Source organism: Camellia sinensis, chromosome 14, assembly GCF_055761805.1.
Source record: "Camellia sinensis isolate YWXY chromosome 14, ASM5576180v1, whole genome shotgun sequence".
In the NCBI taxonomy this organism is placed as follows: Eukaryota; Viridiplantae; Streptophyta; class Magnoliopsida; order Ericales; family Theaceae; genus Camellia; species Camellia sinensis.
Window position 1 is genome coordinate 100,939,916 of NC_138974.1, and position 15,154 is coordinate 100,955,069.

At 34.8% G+C, this 15,154-nt stretch overlaps 1 pseudogene across 1 annotated transcript in view; it reads left to right on the forward strand.

Moving 5' to 3' along the window:
* LOC145807207 (beta-glucosidase 12-like) overlaps positions 1-15,154 on the forward strand; it is a 73,653-nt pseudogene that overhangs the window by 14,797 nt on the left and 43,702 nt on the right. The window contains exon 2 of the transcript XR_014350305.1: positions 13,371-13,431. The product of XR_014350305.1 is annotated as a beta-glucosidase 12-like (transcript). The remainder of the gene's footprint in view (positions 1-13,370; positions 13,432-15,154) is intronic.

Here is a 15,154-nt window from a genome sequence, read left to right on the forward strand (position 1 = left end):
ATATATATATATATATACATATTGTACATTTGCAAGTTCACATCCCTTTGTTTCGACGATAGATTCAAGTAGCTAGGGAGACATGCATGCGACATAACACGTCTTCTAAAACCATCTCTAATGGTTACTCAAACGTTTCATCAAATTTGAATTTGATAAAAAAAAAAATTGAGTTCTTTTCCTACTCCAACGATTGCATCAAATAGGTATCAAATTAAGAATTTCACTTTTTTTATCAAACTAAGGACAAATGTGCATTTCATCAAATCACTGTTCATTGATGTTGCCGGATGTCTCCCTGAATGTCTCCCCAAATATCCTCTCGGATAACCACCTCAAGGAAAAAATTTGTGAAAATATTGCAGTGGCCGGTCGAGGTCTAGTGCCTAATCGTCTGCCTGGTCGACCACCTCAAGCCAAAAAGGGAAGAAAAAAAAATTACACTGGTCAGTCAATCGGTCAGATATCCGCCCGATCAGTCGATCGGTGTTCTGATGAAACTCCAAAATCCTCTGTTGGAGCACTTGATATCAAAGGAAGCAATTATTCAAATTTATATTCAAATTTGATGAAAAAATTAATATACCGTGATATGTTCTAAGTGGCTGCGTTGTACTTGGTACGAAGAGTGGCAGTGGTTAGCCGCATGTCCTTTCTCCCTAGTTTATTCCAAGGAACCTTAGTTATGGTTGTCTTCGTTTTCTAACTTGGTTATTTGGTTTTTCTCTGCTTGTCAAGGATGGCGTACTCGGGCTGGCATATGTGAATTAGGCCCTAACTAAGGTGGTTCAATGGATTTGGGTTAGTCCGTATTTACCTATAGATGATTCTATTTACACCTAAAAAATAATTTAAAATGCCTAATTAAAATTTTTAATTTTTAATTCTTATAAATTTATTAATAAGGATAACACATATTAAATCATAAAATAAAATTTCTATTTACACTCTAATCACTTATATGTATTCTTCATATTCAAATTTCTTTATCTTCTTCCTTAAGTTTCAATTATTTTCTCTTATTCTTCTTCACTGAAAAATTCCAATCCACCCACCAAACTCACTATTATTATCAACATCATTGTTTTTTTATTATGTTGTTACTTACAAATAGAAAAAAACGTTTGAACAAAATTAAACAATTGATGAGAATAATAATCGAAACTATTTTTGAAGCAATCTATCAAAGAAGAGGTAAGTTCTTACATAAATATCAAAATACAATTCTTAATTTCTATGAATATTTAGCCTGTTTTACGTCAATATTGTTCGGATCTAAAAGTTCAAACAAAACAATCTTGTTCACCATTGGATAGCCGAACAAGCTGACTATGTTCGACTTTGTAAGTCCAAACTGTTGGACAATCTTCACTGTATTTAAAAAGATTAAATTCTGTTGTGTACAAAACAACAACAAGAATAAAAGAAATAGAGAAAATGAGAGAATTTGTTTGATTACAAAAATCAAACTCGAAATAAAAATAAATAAATAAAACCACAGATTTTATTTTGTTACAAAAACAAAAATAAAATCTGATTAAATAAACATAATAAAAAACAGAATAAAATTAAACAACTTACTTGGTTAATTTATTTGAATAACTTTTCTGATCAAGTCCAGTGTTTAACACTGTGTCCTTAAGACAGATTCGTCCTCTCCACGGTGCTTTCAGAATTTGGACGTCTATCTCCCAAGATGAAATGATCTTACCACAAACAATAGCAGCACTACAAATTATTTGCCTTACGAACACACTAAGTGTTTACACTCTTTCTTTCGGAAATAAAATGCAGCAAGATGAAGAATATAATTTGCAGAGGATGGAGTACGAAAAATTTGAGTAAAATCCAAATGGGAGGCTAGTCTATTTATAGATGTAAAGGTGGCTTTTGGTTTTGAATTGAACAGGTATGAAACCTGTTAGATTCAAATTTAAACAGATTTGAATCTGTTTATTCAAACAGATAGAAACGGGAAGGGCTCTGTTTGGATGAGCAATAAATCCAAAACAGTTTAATTCTGTTTGAAAACGGGAAGGGCTCTGTTTGGATGAGTAATAAATCCAAAACAGTTTAATTTGAATTCTGGATTTTATTTTAATAAAAAATAAAATTAAATTCAAATGTTTTTAGCCCAAAAAGATTAGAAGCCCAACCCAACCACGCACCCAAGCCCAGCCCGCCCGACCGGACAGCCGGCGGCGCGCACGTGTGGTGATTTTTTGGTCCAATGGGTCTAGCCCATTTTGCCCATAACCTCTCCCTCTAAAACACTTGGGTACCCCTTGGGGCACACCCCAAGTATCTCACCCTAAGCCTTATAAACTCTTTCAAAACTTCCCACCACATCAATGTGGGACAAGCCAATTTACAACTTTAAGGAATTTCCACCATAACTCCATTTCCATGGAGCACACTTTGGCTTCAATTTCCCATTCACTCGGTGATGGTTTTGAGCAACTAAATATACCACGTGAATCACAACGCGGCATAGAACGCGTTACCACTTTGACCCGAGTAAATCGATGCTCGGAGCCCACCTAAAAAATAGACCAAACTTGAGGAAAAATTCTGATTTTACCCAGAATTTTTCCACCATTTCCAACACAAACTAAACCATCGACGTTCGTTTTGTCTTTCTCCTTCTTCTTCAACGTGGACCCAATATGCTTCTTCTTCAATAATTAACAATGAAAAGATTGAGAAGATGATGACATGTCTGAGATGTGGTTGAGAATGGCTAAGAAGAATATGTTGTGGCTAAGAATGACTTCGAAGAGACGAGGGAAAAAAATTTTGAATTAATTTTTATATTAAAGTTATTATTTGAGTGTACCATAAAATTAAAATATTATATTATTCAAGGATAATTTGTAAAAAAAAAAAATATAGAATTTATTAAAAATAAATTGTATATTTAAATAACTTAATAAGAAGTACTGAAAAATTAAGCTTACTAATTGATTTTTTGAATATGAATAGAATCCCCCATTTACCACAATATTCTTCATTTATATGTATAAAATAAAATACACATTATATCAACCTCATACAACATTCTAGATGAAAGTTTTTTATTTTTTATTTCTTTGTCAAGATTTGTTTGTATAAATTGTTGAATTGTTAATCATCAATTCATCTCAAAACTTTAAGTTGTTATAAAAAATTAACTTTATTATTTATATTCCAAATAAAACTTCCTCACACGTGATTGGGTTTACCTCCATAAATGAGTCAATCACAGAAATATTTTAATTATCGAATAAGTAATGATGTTTGAAAACATGGTATATTTCATCTGCACGTTTGGATATGACCTTTGTGTATTTAGTTATGACTTATTATATTATTAATTATGACACATTATAATGTTAGTTATGATATTATTTTAATTATAATTCAAGAATTATTTGGTTATACCTCAAGTAATGTGTGGTTATAACTCAATTTTTTTTTTTTAATTTTTTTTTTTAGATATAACTCACATAGTATTGAGTTATATCATTTATGATAATCACACTCACAAATAACATAACTTCCATATACTACACACCTTTTTTAGAGTGTGTTACGTAACATTTTCCTTTAAAATATAACCTTTTTGTTTGTTCTAAAATCGTATCAAATTATCAACCATCAACTGATGGTTAATTTATTAAACTGATGGTTAATTTATTAATTATATATTCTTAACCTATGTCAAATGAATACAATATAGTACAATACAATGTATAAATGAAAAAAAAAAAAAAAAAAAAAAAAAAAAAAAAAAATTGATGGCCCTAGATAACCCATAACTCATGCCACGTACTAATCACAATATATCATACCTTCTAACATTTCTATCATTCGATACAAAATCATAACCCTATCACCAGAGGTGACTCAATGAAAGGGGTGATCGGATTCTATCCACCTACCCTACGAAGCACCTTGAATGGTTTTTTTTTTTTAATAATAAAAAAATATTTGATAACTAATTGATCCCATTATAAAAATTATAAAAAAATAAAATAAAATAAAAGACCTTGTCTATTAGAAACTAAAACTCATTAGTAACCTAATCATTTTCTATTACGTTTTCCTTCCCAACATTCAAACCAAATGAGAGGTGAGTGGTTAAATGCTTGTTTAATCACATATATTGTCACGCCCCAAACTCGTCCCTAAAAGTTTGGGTATGATTTACTCAGAAACGGACACTTAACCTGCCATATATAATATATAGGGCCTGAACGGAAGTATTAAATATTAGAAAATAACATAAAGTAAAAATAATTACATCCATTGAGCGACCACCATCATGCCAGGATCACAAACAGTGCATTCGATAATAAATATTTACGTACACATATACAAACCCCGCCCCGTATTCGGGCGGATAACAAAAACATTAGAAACCTCAACAAATTAAAGGCAATCAGAGTACAAGCCAAAACTTAACAAAACTCTACTAAGATGGGCAGGCTTCATTCGAATGCCTGGACATACAGAGGTTGACAAAAGAAAGTCGAGCATCGAGGGTTAAGGCTAACCTCTAGATTTATTACCTACAGAATCAGACAAAATACAGAGTGAGACAATCTCAGTGAATAATAGTACTTTAATAAACCGATGATTAACTTGAATTATAATCCAGATTAATGTGTATCTAAAGTAAAAGGACATGTAGTTAAACTAATGCTGTAATTATTTCCAGAACGGCCTTAGGCCTAGTTTTTATAATCAGAATGGCTTTGAGCCCTTGAACAGAGTGGCATTGAGCCCTTAAATAAAATGGCAATCAACCCTTTTTATGTATCTATGAACTCAAGAGGTGACTCGCACGGATTCTAGAGGTGACTCGCATGGCATCACTTAGTTCCGTGCAGCACTTTATTTCATACTAACAGATCATACAGAATGGCCATAGGCCCAGATGTCACAGATTGGCCATAGGCCTCACAACTTCCACAGAACGGCCATAGGCCTCATAACTTTCACAGAGTGGCCATAGGCCCCATAACTTTCACAGAACGGCCATAGGCCTCACAGATTTTAACAGATTGACTTTAAGCCAGTTCATATATGTATGGACTCAAGAGGTGGCTCGTACGGATTCTAGAGGTGACTCGCATCGCAGCACTTAGTTTCGTACAACACTTTGTTCCATACCAGAAATCATTAAGTCTTAAAGACCGGATAATCCATATCACGTCATAGCACACACGGAACGGATAAATAGAACAGACTAGTTTCAGAGCTATACGTATCCTTTCAATCATTCACATGAGTTAATATAGTTAGTTTGCGTTTAACAGAGTGTAGACAATAATTGTTAGCAATAAGTAAAGCGTATTTTACCGATCGGCCTTAGGCCAAAGTGATTCCAGAACCGTATCAATGTACACCGATTTTCCAGGCATTTATAGCTATTAACATAATTAACTTGCGAAGAACAGAACGTTAATAATAATAACTATTAACGATAGGTAATTGTGCAAATACAGTACCATTACTCAATAGTGCACAAAGACTTTCCCATGGTTTAAACCTAGATTGACATAATTGTCTTGCATATAACAGAATAATAATAACAGCTATTAACCGAAAGCACATGCATCATTACAGTACACTTAATAGGGACAAAACAGTTCACATTCTAACGTGGGTTATATAACGATGTCAGACCTTTGTATTCATATCATACATCCTGGATGACCTCCGGACCATGTAACACGACAGAATATCCTTAGAAGCACACAGTTAACATCGTTCAAGGATGAACATAAATTCCATTCGTTTGTTAAGAAATGGCGTAGTTTACTTACGGATAACAGAGGGTTAACGTTAGCTATTAACAGTAATCAAACGTACTATACAGTACTATTACTCACAGTGCCGTGGTCGAGCGTTAGTCCTTCTCGGAGTGTGCCCTGCACACATACATAACTCACCCATTAGTTCCTTTTTCTTTGTTGAATAATTTCTTGACTCACTTTGCTTCAAATGCATTTTACAAATATCAGAAGGCAGAAATTATAGATTTCAAAAATATCGGAGGGTCAAGCACATAAAACGGAGCGGTTCAATTTTTCCGGCATGGGCCGCACGTGCGGCTGTAAGCCCCGCACATGCGGCGGTTAGTCCAGCACGTGCGGCTGGAAGGTCCCGCACGTGCCTTTTTAGCAGAATGCAAAGTCGAATTTTCCCCTGTTTTCCGCACGTGCAGCTGTGAGCCCCGCACATGCGGCGATTCAGCTTCAATTTCCAGTCTGAAATTCAGATAAAATCCCATCTTTGGTGAGTATTTACAAGGTTCCAAATAGACTTATAAATTGCTAAACATGGTTCGAAAATCATATATTTGGAAGGTACAAACATATAACAATCTAGATATGAACTAGATCCTTAATTCTTAACCCATAAACATCACTCAAGAATTCAATTCTCTTTAGCATGCAACATCACAAGTCATTTCCTTCAAGATCTTAATACATCCTTATATACATTTTCACACATAATTGGGTGCAAGCATGGAGAATCAAGAATATGATGTAATCTCCTTTACATGGTTCAAATTAATCACAACAACAACATGATGAAAACACTTATTCAATTCTTTTTTTTTTTTTTGGGTGAATAAGAATAAATTAAAACAAAACAAAAATTACATGATTACAAGGGGCATACCCCAGGCCCTACCACTACTACAACAAAACACCAAAAGGAGCAGCAACCAAGCTACAAAGCTACAGGCTACAACCTAGCTACAACACAAGAACCCAACCGAACAGACTTACAAACAAGACAGACCGCATAAAACCTGTTCAGGCGCCATGTCCATGATAAACAGGGGGCCTGCACAAGGCCACCATGAAATGCAAGCGAAAACATGTCCAAAACAACATAAAAAACATAAAAAAAAATAATAACAAACAGCCCAAAATGGGCCCCACACACTAGCTAAATGGACTACAAACATCCAGGAAGTGTACAAATTACAACCAAGAATAAAACACCAAGAGGACACAAAATAACTAATACAGCCATAAGTAGACCTATCCTTTGACTTATTGAGGATTTTAGACAAGGCGCCTTTAGCTGCCTTTGCCGAAACGGGTTTCCAATCGTCACGAAGCCACCAAGAAGGGCGCAAAATGGTGCCACCTCTCCACCACCAGTAAAACATTTTGGGAACAAAACTGCATCTTCCAGATTTGCACAGCTTGATGTCACATAAACTCCCCCTGTACATGGAACTGTAAACATGAACAAAAAACAGCCACATATAGAAGTTGAAACTGTTTTTGTGATCAAATAGGAGCAGAAAAAGAACATAAATTATATTAATTCTCACTACACTCGGCCCACAATAATATATGTCTCTCCTCTCCATATAGTGTCTCACTTCACTCAACCCACAAATCACAGATATAGACTCCGTCTGGAATAGTAGCTGAGTTGAAAGAGCATCCCTGTCCTGCAAAATAGAAAATATACAGCATATATACAAACTCATTAGAATGCCAGCTTTGGTACTACTCACATCTCTCAACCCACATTTAGAGTGTATAATGTACTGGCTCACTTCACTCAACCCACATTGAGTCTTGACCTGTCCATTCCTTAGATTAAACAGCATAAAGCATCTGATTGTCAAGTGTACCTGCAAAATAATAACCATTTAAGAAACACTCAGTATATGCTACTTTCACTCAACCCTCAAAATATAGGTGAACTCACATCCCTCGTGCCTCTTCCAGCAATAGGCAAACTCATGATTGTTGTTGGCAGATTCCATTGTGACAAATACCAGCTATCACCTGTAGACAACATCACATTACTCAAAGAAATAATCCTACCCCTCACCATTTGGATAATTTGTTTGGTGACAATCTCAGCAGGAATACTAGTTTGACTAAAAACTCTATTATTCCTCTCCCTCCAGATGTGATACACCGTACACATAAAAGACAACTTAGTAATAGCAGACTTCAGAGATCTACCTTTAGTAGAAATCACAGCCAGCTCAACATTGTCAGCCTAGTTGAGGTTAGGCCAACTCACATTACATTTACCCTGGATAGCAGCCCAAATCTATGATGAATAGGCACACCTAAAGAAGAGATGTGAATGACTCTCCGTAGGATCATTACAGAGGGGACAACTAGGGTGAGTAATAAGCCCAAAGACCTGCAATCTATCCCTGGTGTTCAATCTCTCATGAATAGCCAACCAAACAATAAAGCTAACCCTAGGAATATAGGGATGCCCCCAAAGCAATTTACTCCAAGAGACTTTAGGACCCTTATCCCTCCAGCAGTCCCAAGTAGACTGAATAGTGAAAAGACCATCACCAGTAATACTCCACCAAGGACAGTCCTGAGTGTTCACAGAGGGTTTAAAAGTGGTGGGAGTAGATGCAATCCACTCTCGGATCTCCCAAGAATTAGGGAAAGGCCACTTCCAAGCACCACTAGAGATGATGGAGCTAACTTTAGAGTTGCAGTCAAGACCTGAATCATAGGCAATTCTGGGTCCAAACCTGCTCCACAAGGGTCCAAGGGGGTGCCAGTTATCAAACCATAGAAAAGCTTGCTCCCCATTACCAATTTTAAGTTTAATAAGGGGGAGAAGGAGATGTCTAAGCTTCAGGATTTTCCTCCAGACCCATGAGGGGTCACTAGGGACTTTAACATACCAGAAACTCCTACCTTTGAGTAAGTAGGACTTGACCCATTGGCACCACATAGAGCCCTCTCCACCAGAGAAGAGGAACCAAACATGTTTAGCTACAGCAGCCTTATTCCAAATACCCATGTCTTTGAAACCCAAACCCCCCTCATTCTTGGGTTTACAAATGGAGCTCCAAGCAATCTTAGCACTATGCTTCTTCAAATCAGACCCAGACCAAAGAAAGGCTCTAAGCAGGCTCTCAATATCTCTAATAACCTTTCTAGGAAGGATGAACATAGAAGACCAATACACTTGCATCGAAAAGAGGATGGTTTGAATGAGTTGAGCTCTACCCGCATAGGATAGAAGTTTATTAGTCCAACTCCTAATACGCTTCGTTATCCTATCAATCAAAATTTGGCAATCAAAAGCCTTGAGCTTAGTTGTAATCAAAGGAACTCCCAAGTATTTAACCGGGAGAGTCCCCTCATTAAACTTAGCAATATGAAGAATCTCCTCTCTGAGGTGCCTGTTACACCCAGAGAAGAAAATATTACTCTTGTTAGGACTCGGAGTAAGGCCTGATAGCCTTTTGAATTCATCCAATCCTTGCATAATAAGGTTCACAGTCCCAGGATCACCTTTACTGAAAATCATCAGATCATCAGCGAAACAAAGGTTCACAATTTTGGTCTTATCGCACCTCCAATGGAACTTAAACATAGGACTCTTGGCTTTTTCAGCAAGGATTCTAGCAAGAATTTCCATAGCTAGCACAAACAGGTAAGGAGACATAGGGTCTCCCTGTCTAAGCCCTCTGGCACCTTTGAAGTACCCATGAAGACTCCCATTAATGCAAATAGAGAAAGAGGGACTGGTCATACACGCCTTGATCCAATTAATCATATTTAGAGGGAAATCCATTGCTTTGAGGATATCAAGAATAAACTCCCATCTAACATTGTCATAGGCTTTCATGATGTCCACTTTCATAGCACACCTAGGGACCTTGGAGTCTCTATGGTAACCTCTCATGATCTCTTGGGACAGAAATATATTATCCGATATCCTTCTACCAGGATTATTCAATTCTTTAGGCGATATATACATACACAAACCTTCATTTGCATGAATATCCAAGAAATTCCTCATCCATACACAAGAGAGAAGTCAATTAAAGCAAAACCTCCATACCTTGAGCTTTAAATCTCTAAAACCCTTTCACTTCCCAAATTTCTCCCTTGAAGAACTCTTCTTCCACCCTAGCTTCCTTCTCTCAGGATAGTTTTTGAGTTCCAAGTTCATAAGTCAACATTTAAGGGATAACTATATATATAAAAAGTGAATAAAACAAAAATCAACCAGTTTAATCATCCCCAAATCAAATTTCTACAAACATGCTTATTATTACTTAAAAATTATGCTGATTCCAAATATAAAATCAATTCCGGATTACCAAGTCCCTGAGGCCCTCAATTTCTGATTTACACATTCTAATTATGACAGATACTTTCCTTACCAAACAGATATAGGTTCAAATCATAAGATCCATGTGCTTAAACTTAATTTTACATACTTTTTTACATTAAGCATTTGAATGTACAGAATTGGGGACCAAAAATATGCCAAAAACAGATATGAGGGTCGAGCTATTACATATATATATAAAAAGAGATGTGTTATTGACAATGAGATTATCATGTAACAATTCATAAAAAAAATGACACCTCGTTGAATAGGATAAGGAAAATGTCATGGATTCTAAATAATTTATCAATTTTTTTATCAAACCTCTCATATAGGTGTAGGACCCACACAAATCTACATGTGTGTGGGTCCCACACCTATGTGAAATGTTTGATAGAAAATTTAGTAGATTATTTGGGACCCCTAGCATAACTCATAAGATAAAAGTTTATGTATATATTTTTTTTTATTGAGACAATAACATTTTATTAAAAGTTTATCTTACTTAAATGTGAAGAAGTTCAAATGTTAATTAACTTAAAAAAAAATTTAAAATAAAAAGTTATTTTTCAAAAAGTTTATTCCTAAATGTTATGTTCAATTTAACCTGTCTTTTATATATATATACATATATATTTCATTAGGTCATATTTAGGGTAATATGACCAAAACATCCTTCCAAACTTTTTGCATCCCATTTTGAAATCAATACACAATAAAATAACAACAGTTCCATATTCCATAGAAAAAAAATCTCTTCCTTATTATAAGGAGAAAATCTATCCATTATTCTATGAAAAAAATCTCTCACATTCTCAAAACCCTAAATTGTCTACCTTCTAAATCGTCAATCTCTCAAATAAATGTTGATGTAAACTTTCACATTACAAATGTTTGCTGGTAAATAACATCCCCTCATGGAACCATGCACACTCAATGTTGCGTGAGTGTGTGACCATTAATATTGAGTGCAACTAACTATTTGTATTACAGAATTAATGTGAACATCCACATCTTTATGTACACACTATGTTTGTGGTCAAAATAGCACATTATTGTTTGTGCTAGTATGACTATTTTTGAATGTTTTGAATATGAATATTAACATCGACTGTGATTTGTGAGTAATTCATTGTTGATGTTGCCATGTTATTTTGGTATTATAGAAACACTATGACTATTCACATTGTTGGTACTTGCTTGTTATTGTATACACATAACCATTGACTTAGTGTGCATTATGATAAATGCAATCTTGATGTGAACATTCACATTTCTATGTTGTACTGTTAAGATGCACAATATGTTGTGACCAAAATAACACATTGTTGTTTGCGTTTGTATGACTATTCTTGAATGTGAATATTAACATTGATTAATGATGTAATGATCACAACACCAATTGCAACAAATTAAAATTTGCTAATCTATAACAACAATGACTTTAGTGGATGTAAACGTTCACATTCACTGAAATACCAAACCAATAAGCATACACACACTAATACATAATACCATATCAATTCATCTCGAAACAAAAAGTCGAATCTAATTTTAATCAATTATTGAACAATTCTAAACATACATCCCTACCAAACATTATTGAATATTAATCCTTTCCAAATGTATACCTACATGATGTTGCAAAACAAAAACGGGACTAACCTTGCTCCTACGATCTCTGAATAGAAGAAAATAGAGTTACAAACTACAACAATTGAAGAACATAGAGCTTTGAACTACAACAATTGAAGAACATAATGTTCTCTCACCACCAACATATAAAACAAAGCTTCAAAACCCTACCAAAACATATAAAAAAAAAAGTATCCCACTAATTTCTCTAGAATCAGTGATCACCAAAACAGAAAAAAGAAACATGAAGATTACAATTGTGTGTAATACGTACAATTAAAAATAAAAACATAGGGTATACTAGTCCCAAAAATATTATAAATAAGAAAAAAAGGAGGAAACTTCTATTTACACACCACTAATTATCTCATCCCATATCCATTTTTTAACTTTTTTAATTACCATTTTACCCCTGAATAAAATTACCAAAGAGGACAATTATACAACCATTCAAACCCTCTGGCAGCCATGTCGCTATAAACCCTAGTTGACGCCGGCGACACCATTCCCAACTTGGCAAGCACCTCCGATGACCCCCTTTAACCATCATTCCCTTCCATCTCCCTCAACAAACCACTGCCAACCTCCTTTACCATTGCCAAACTCCAACCACCACCATAACCCTCATCCCCAACCACGTCGCGAACAATTGCGCCTCTACCCTCGCCGTCACAATCAACCTTGTCATCCAGATCTACCATTGCCCTTCCATCACAAGCTCTCACCATCACAGAGATTAAGAGAGAAATCGCAATTTTGAGAGAGAGAGGGGGGGTTGCGATCGAGAGTAAGCAAAAGAGATTGCAATTGAGCGATCGCGAAGAGAAAGGGAGTAAATGGGGGTGGGACGACTGCTAAGGAAGAAGGGCGCCGTAGCAACAATAGATAGATTTTAAGGTTATTAGGGTTAGTGGAGAAACAATGAAGACAAGGGAATTTGAAGTATTTTGAGGTGTGAATTGAGAAAATGATAAAAATATAAAAATTGTGGGTGGTGTGAACTAAGTAATGGTGTGGGACGAGATAAATCTTGGTGTGTAAAATAGAGGCTTCCAATCTGAGATACAAGTCTAAATATATGGGACTAGGTGAAACATAAGAAAACTTTATGGACTTATTGAGCTATAAGTCCTCTAAATGGGATTTATGAATAAATATGTCTTTAATAAAATTTATAGAACTTAAATTTTTTGGATGACCCTATCTATAAAATTTTCTGTAGTCGCTATTGCCTATCACCTCTATCAATCACAAAAATTATGATACACCATTTGACCATGTCCTTGGGGCATAGTGATTATTTGGTGATCTTTGAGTATTATTTCATATCACTTGACACTTGTTGTCTCTCAAAATCCTAACAAAACATATTGAGTTCCACAATTTTAACCAATAAATAACAGACTGAAGCATCATGTGAATTTGTTATTACATACATATAAATGTATGTCACACCTCATATTACTTACATATTTCCATGAAAATCTATTAAATAATTAAATTAAATTATATATATATATAGATATATATAACACCCCTGATTCATCTCTTAGCAATTTGTGAATTACTATTTTCAAAACAATTTAATTTCTTCCCATGCTTTATTCCAGGTTGAAGGTGCAAAAAGTGAAGGAGGCCCAAGTATATGGCGTCAATTCACACGGATCCCTGGTCTCTCTCTCTCTCTCTACCATGTTTTCTTCACCCAATAACAGTAGTGAAATTCAGTTAAAATAAAAAATTTAAAACATGCCAAAGGATGCCATATGGAGTCATTTTTCTTGTTCATGTATAAATATTGTTATATGGGTTTGGCTTCTCTTATTTTCTTATCTCAATTTCAAAGAGCATTTTGATTTGATAGACTTATTCTGGGACTGATTTTAGTAATTTGAATTATTTATTTTTTAAGACTCGTTGACTAAAATATTTATTCAAAAAATTAAGATGATTGTATATCAATAGCCATATGTTTGAATTATATTTGTTTTAAAAAAAATAGATGAAAAATATAATTTCAGGAATAGCCATCCGTTTTTTATAATACAAATTTTATTCAAACATATAGCTACTGATATCTAGGGGTGTTCAAAAAAACCGGTGGAACCGATAAACCAATCCAATCCAGTCCAAATTGCCGATTTGGTTTGGTTTTTTAAACTTCGATTACGGTTCTGAAAAATAGTGGAACCGTTCAAATCGATCTGATTCTCGATTCTAAAGCTTTGGTTACAGTTCTGAACCAAACTGAATCGTGACATATTTGTTTATTATTATTTTTTATTTTTATATACTAGTTGTCGTGCACGTGCGTTGCATGTGATTTTTCATCTCAATGAATTTTACAATTTTATATTGACTTTTAAGGGTAAAATTTCTGTATATAGTAGATTTTTCTCATTCGAACTTAGGTCCTATAAATTTCTATATTGACTTTTAATTCTGCTTTGATAATGACTTTTAAGGGTAATATTTCTAATGGGTTATACTACTTTGGGGATCCACCGGACAATAAACACAATGTCATGACCCGAACCCGCCCCTATGAATTAGGATCATAACCGGCCAGTAATCATGAGATTACCTACGGCCTCTGTCAAAAATCAAATCATATTTAATAATAGGGGGGCCAAAATGCAGAAACAGAACTTGCAAAGATTGTTCAATGAGCTATGCATACATGGCATAATAAAAACTTTTCTCATTCATATAATAACTCACACCATACCGTTAATATAGATGTACATATATCCAGGATCATTCATACAGTCTTATCAAAAACCAAGGTTATACATATAGATTTGGCCACATAAGACCACAAAAAAGAAACAAAAGGAAAATAAAAAACAAACCCTCATCCGTGATGAAGCGACCTTGGTTAACTTCAAAAACTCAGTACTCTTTTCACATTTCCACTAAGGTTGGGGCTGGACATTCCGCTGCTCACCTATATACATATAGATACAGGGTGAGCTAAAGCCCATTGAATAATACCAAATTAAAGAGGCTACATGAATGAGATTCTCAAATAAGTTGTCCAAACTCATGTATAATGCATATAAATCATTATCTAAGCAAAATGACCTCGGGTCCATTCCATTATGCTCAAAGCATATCAAAGGAGCAAAATGACCTTGGGTCCAATTAATTCCTTATTCAAAATGACATTAGGTCCATTTAACAATCATGCAAAATGACCCTGGATCCAACATTCTTATATTCACATTTATGCACATATTTATATCCATGATCATGATCACATCCGTATTCATATTCAAAACGATCTTTGGTCCATTTAACAATCATACAAAACGACCTTCAGTCCAATTCATATATAAGACGACCTTTAGTCTATCTTATTAAACATTCCGAACAACCTTACGCCCAATCTGTA